This window comes from Hevea brasiliensis, chromosome 1 (assembly GCF_030052815.1).
Source record: "Hevea brasiliensis isolate MT/VB/25A 57/8 chromosome 1, ASM3005281v1, whole genome shotgun sequence".
Taxonomy (NCBI): Eukaryota; Viridiplantae; Streptophyta; class Magnoliopsida; order Malpighiales; family Euphorbiaceae; genus Hevea; species Hevea brasiliensis.
In genome coordinates, this window is record NC_079493.1 from 14,364,644 (window position 1) to 14,371,601 (window position 6,958).

Sequence of the window (6,958 nt, forward strand, 5' to 3'; positions counted from 1 at the left end):
TCATTGTCATCAAAAACATTTTTCCTTCCAATAGAAGGGTTAGCTTCATCAAACAAAACATGAATAGTTTTCTCAATAACTAACGTTCTTCTATTAAACACCCTATATGCTTTACTCTTTGGTGAATACCCATGAAAGATTCATTCATCGAATTTAGCATCAAATTTCTTCAAGTTATCCTTCTTGTTATTTAAAATATAGCACTTACATCCAAATGCTCTGAAATATGAAATATTTGGTTGTCTTCCTTTCCAAAGCTCATAAGGGGTCTTTTTCAAAATTGGTCTAATCAAAATTCTATTTAGCATATAGCAAGAAGTATTAATAGTTTCAGCCCAAAAATATTTTGGCAAATTATTTTCATTCAACATGGTTCTAGTCATTTCTTGCAAAGTTCTATTTTTCCTTTTTACAACCCCATTTTGTTGTGGTGTTCTAGGAGCTGAAAATTATGGTTAATTCCATGTTTATCACAATATTTCTCAAATAAATGATTTTCAAATTCAGTTCCATGATCACTCCTTACAGATGTGATACAAAAACCTTTTTCATTTTGAACCATTTTACTAAAAGAGGTGAATTTCTCAAAAGTTTCATCTTTGTGAGCAAGGAAGAATGTCCATGTATATCTTGAATAGTCATCAACAATAACTAAAGCATATGTCTTCCCACCAAGACTAGCAGGAGACACGGGTCCAAACAAATCAAGATGAAGCAATTCTAATGGCCTGGTTGTAGAAACAATATTTTTAGATTTAAAAGATGCTCTAGTATGCTTTCCTAGTGCACATGCCCTACATTGAAATTCATTTTCATAATTAATCTTAGGAAGACCTTTAACAAGTTCTTTCTTAGACGATTTTGAGAGTGTATGCATGCTTGCATGTCCTAATCTTCTATGCCATAAATAACTAGAATTATCGAAAGACACTAGACATGTACCATGATTAGTTTCAAAGTTATTCATGTTAAGCAAGTAAACATTATTAGATCTATTGGCAATGAACAATGTGTCATTTTCTAAATTGTTGATTGTACAAAGAGAAGAAGTGAACTTTACCTCAAAACCTTTATTACAAAGTTGGCTTACATTTAGCAAATTGTATTTCAAACCTTCAACAAGTGACACATCTTCAATGCAAGGTTTGGTTCCAATTGTGCCATTTCCAATTATTTTTCCTTTTCCTTTATCTCCAAATTTCACATGTCCTCCATCTACCATTGTGATTCTTGAAAACTTATCCTTTTCACTGGTCATATGATTTGAACAACCATTATCCATATACCATTTTTCACTTTCCTTCATCCCTTTGAAACAAACCTGAAATTTAATCATTTAGCTTTAGGTACCCAAGCAACTTTGGGTCCTTGGGGATTAGTGACTTTAAGTAAGGTTCCCTTTGGCACCCATACCTTCTTTACTTTAAGGATACCCTTCCTAAGTCCACAAGAACTAATCATATGACCTCTTTTATTGCAATAATAGCATGTGACATTAGGCAAGGAGGATGTAGATGCTTTAATGAAATGATTCTTGTATTTACCATAGTTCATGAACCCATCAAAACCAATTCCATATTTTTCATTTGAAATTCTTTGGTTTCCAAGAAGTACATCTAGAGTTTCTTTTCCTTTTGTAAATTTTGCCAAATCATTTGTCAAAGATTCTATTTTAGCTTCAAGAGCCTTATTTTTCTCAATGAGCTTTTCACAAGTTTCTTTTGAGTTTTTCAATTCCAAATCTAGCTCTTTAAACAAAGCAATTTGTCCTTTGTAAAATTCATTTTCTTTATACTCATTGGACATGGCAATATTTTGTGATCTTAGTGATTCAATTTCTAAATTCATTTTAATGCACTTTCTCTTGTAGTTTCTATACTCATCATATACTTTAGCAAATGCAAGTTCAAGTTCTTCTACATTAGGAGGTTCAGAAGAGTTTACCTCATTGTCACTTTCTTCTTCCTTTTGTGAACTCTCGACTTTCTCTTCAAATGCCATCATACAAAGGTGAGCAGTCTCCTTGTCACTTGATTCATCATTTGAAGATTCTTTACTATTGCTCCATACTACTTTCATAGCTTTCTTGCTCCTGTCTTCTTTTCCTTTCTTCTTTTTGAGCAATGGACATTTGGGCTTGATATGTCCTGGTTTTTGACACTCATAACATACAACTCCTTCTTTTGAATCCTTAAAATGTTTATCCTTAGGAGTATACTTTTTCAAGAATTTCTTGTATTTACTTCCTCCCTTCTTGAAAGCTCTTTTGAATTTTCTTGCAAGCATAGCCATTTCATCATCATCATCATCACTTGAAGCACTTGAGTTGTCACTTGAGTCAACTTTGAATACAACTCCTTTCTTCTTATCTTCATCCTTATTTGACTTGAGAGCAATGCTTTTCTTCTTCTTTTGCTTATTTTCAACTTCATCTTTCCTATATACCATCTCATGTGCAATGAGAGATCCAATGAGTTCATCATAGGTGAATGTTTTAAAATCCTTGGTATCTTGGATAACTGTAGTCTTTGCTTCCTAAGATTTTGGAAGTGATCTAAGAATTTTCTTCACAAGTTCAGCTTCCTCAAATCTTTTACCAAGTGCTTTGAGAAGATTGACAAGATCGGTAAACTTTGTACTCATATCCGCAATTGATTCTCCTGGCTTCATTTCAAATAGTTCATAATCTGGAATAAGGAGGTTTGCTTTGGACTCCTTGATGACACCTGTTCCTTCATAAGTGACCTCAAGCTTATCCCAAATTTCCTTAGCAGATTGACATCCTGAAACACGATTGTATTCATTAAGGTCAAGTGAGCAATGCAAAATATTAATAGCTTTAGCATTTATAGAAATTTTCTTCCAATCATTGTTATCAAATTCATCTTCATTTTTAGGAACTTTAGTATTTCCTTGACTATTTTTTTAAGGAACATGTGGACCATTTTTAATAATTCTCCATGCATCAATATCTACAGATTGTATGAAATTTCTCATTCTTACTTTCCAAAATGAGTAATTAGTGCCATTGAAGAGTGGTGGTCTAGTAATTGAGTAGCCTTCAGCTAGTGGTGTGAGTATACCAGTAGTATTGCTAGATGAATCAGCAATTGGGGATCACTCCAAGGTTGTGACACCTTAAGCGAGAGAGACTGGCTCTGATACCAATTTTTGGTCCCAAAATAGTCCAAGAGGGGGGTGAATTGGACTTTACAATTTTTCGGCCCTTGCTTGTAGCCTAATGAAAAATTGTGGCTTTGTTCAGCTAGGTGCTCTTTTATATATTGTGAAAGTGATATATGTTTCAATAATGTGTCCTTAAATTCCAATTCAAGCTTCAATCAATATTTATAGCATTTTTTGACAAAACATGCATCACAAGATTTTCAACCAATTTCTCAACCTACTCAATATATCTTCAAGTATATTAACTCAATCTATTCAATCAATCATTCACTATCATGCATAGAAATTAAATTACATAAAAGTAAAGAGATTAAGGTTAGAGAGATCAAACGCAATGATTTTTATAGTGGTTCGGCTTAAATAGCCTACATCCACTCTCTCAAAGAATCCTCTTTGAGTCTTCTTTCCACTATTTGCTCTTTTAAAGGCAAAAGATCAAAAGCCCTTTACAACTTTTTCAACACCAAGCTTTTACTAAGGTAGCTTGAACCCTTGACAAGTACTATCTCAAGCACTCACACTCTCAAGCTTCAATAGGTGCTTATACAACCTCTCTTAAATGCAATTCAATGTTTTAACACTCACTCTCACTCAATACAAATTGAATTATAAAGAAGAGATGAGTTGATTTGCCAATGGTAGCTCAAAGACTTTAAAGCTCTTGAATGAAAGCAATAAATGAAAAATCAATATTGAAGCGCAATTGTAACCTTTCATCAAGTGTAAAATGAAGTAAAGAATGTGTATTTATAGTCCTAAATCATTTTAAGACGTTTGAAACCATTTTGGAATGTTATACACTTTGTTTTAGGCAAAATAGCCGTTGTTTTGTCTTTTTGTGCAAAGTTAAGCAACTCTGATCATTTAGCAAACTAATGAAATTTTGGCAACAGTAGTAAACTAGTTAGCAAACTAATATTTTAGCAAACAAGTTAGCAAACTAATTTTTCAGATGCCTATTTCAAATTGTAATCTTTAAAAATCTAATTTAGACCTTAAAAATATATATATTCTCCAATAGCAATATCCAATGTCATGATGAGAGAAAATTTTATAAAGTAATTGAAAGAAAAATTAATTTTTGAGCTCAATTTGACTAAACTTTCATCTATTCTTTTTATACAAGTCTTAAGACTCAATTTTTAACTATATGACTTTCATACCTTTACTTTGAGTCTTGGCTTTCATAATCTTGTTCTTTTTCAACTTGGATTCATCTTGAGACGCTTTTGAGTGTTCTTCTTCCTTAGATGCAATTTCAAAGATTCTTCATGAATAAGAGAAAGAATCTACACATCACTTAAAGTTGAGTTAGATAGATTCTATTTGAGTTTTGTTATCATCAAAATCAATGCTCATTTTGAGCTACATGGGGCCAATAGCTCTTCAGTCATATAAAAAGCTCAAAATCATTTGACGACCTACTAACACCAAAAGGTGTCTAGTGCTCAACATTCAAAGAAAATTTGGGAAGAATATAATATATGAAAAAATAACAGTAAGACACATGCTAAGAAGCAAATATTTTTATTCAGGATATCGCTAGTGCACATAGAAAATGAATGATACACATTCCATTTCAAAAGAAAGTAATTTCCAATTTATTTGTACTTTGTAATGACAATAAATAAAGCCTAAGGATAAACATTATCAAATGTCAGTGTATATTTGTCGAAAGATGTTTTCTCCCATTGATAATATATTTGTAATAATAGCACTATCAAGAAGGGTATCGATGTCAAATATAAAAGTTCTTATCAAGTCAAATAAGATGAAAAGAAAAAAGAGAAGAAGGGAATATATATGAAGAATATTATCTACACAGAGGTTTTACTCTCCCAAAGATAATATAAGAGCAAAACTCATATTCAAAATACTTAATACTTATATTAAAAACAATATTTGAACACTGCAGTAAATGAAATCGAAAGACACTATAAAATTAAATGTGACATTATATTATTTTATAATGTTATATATATATATATATATATATATATATATATATATATATATATATATATATATAACGTGCAGTGCATGTTAGATAAAAAAAAATAGTTTATATAAAGGTGGGAAGAGCATAATAATGAGATTGCCAAAGATACCCTTTAATTTTTAAACTATTTACAATATTACAAAAATATGTGAAATATTAAAAGATGTACATGTTAATGAATCCAAATTGTATTTTTTTTTTTCCAATACATACCTATCAAAATACACATTATATATTTTCTTATTACCAATGAAAAAACAAATATATAATGGCATTTACCCGCCTTTGTATCACAAGTTAGAGCCCTAAAGGTTCTTGACTAACTTCATTAGAGTTGGAAAATGAGAAGAAAACATATAACAAATTTGAATTAGGTCATAATTCTAGTAGAATGATTTCATAGTGAGGAAAATAGTTTTGAGTAAATGACTCAATAAAAAAGCCTAAAAAATTCTTTGCATAATAAATAGTTGTTTAAGCTCATTTTATTGAAAGGAACACAATAGTTGTTATGTGGCCATTATACATACAACTACATCTCACAATTATACAACATTGCAATTCTCATTGAAACTGAAACATAAAGAAGAAAGATCAAACAAGATGAAATCAAATTACAATACCAAAGAAGAAGAAAAATATTCAAAACAAACATAAGCATTTAATATGATGCATAGAGGAAAATCAAAACATATTAGCAAGGCATCAGAAACAAAACCACCCAGATCATCAAATCCCAAGATAAATGCAAGAAGCAAAGACAAAAGGCGAAACTATAATGACAATGATGATGAATACCTGACAATGATGATAAATACATGTTAAACTCTAGAAATTAATATTTAGTCATATATCAATAATAATTTTTGATAAATTATATATTTTATTTGTTTTAAATAATTAGAAAAAACTTAAGAAAATGTTCATACTGCACCCAGGTTAACATACTCACCTTATATATCCAATATAGGATTTAAAATGTTAAGTGAAACATTTTAATATAAAGACATTATTTTCTCAAAAAAATATAAAGACATCAATAAAAAAAATCTATTAGGTACTTATTATTGCCAATTAAATTTATAATTAAAATATATACTTTTAATGACATTTAGTTAATATATTTAAGGTAATTTTTTTAATAAAAATTTAAATAATAATATCAAAAAAATCAATAAGTTTTACTTCAATGGTATTGAAATCATTTCTAGAGTTATAAAATTTAAAGTTTGAGTCTTAATTGAAGCCAATTATACTTAAAAAAATATCAAATAAACCCTTAGCATTAATTTTTATCAAGGGATACGTTATTCCAATAAATTATTTTGAGAAATATTTGTTATCGTTGTAGAATAATAAGTTATAAAAGTCAGGAATAAGTTCTTTTGGTATTGAAATATGAAAGCATTAAAAATAAAATTAGTCAAATAATTCATATACCTATCATGATCCTAATATTGTACAATGAGATCATGTATAGAGAATAATGCTAACAGAGATTTACGGAACATGCATGATCGATGAAGATACAAGATGGCTATTGTATAGTGAATCCCTAAAACATTATGAATTAAACAAGTATAGTTGATTATGGCCCTAATTAAGTAATACGGTATGTAAAAACATTGAATTCGATAGAGGGTGAGATGTATTATTTAAGACTGCTCTTCAGTCATATAAAGGCTCAAAATTATTTGACGACCTACTAACACCAAAAGGTGTTTAGTGCTCAACATTCAAAGAAAATTTGGGAAGAATATAATATATGCAAAA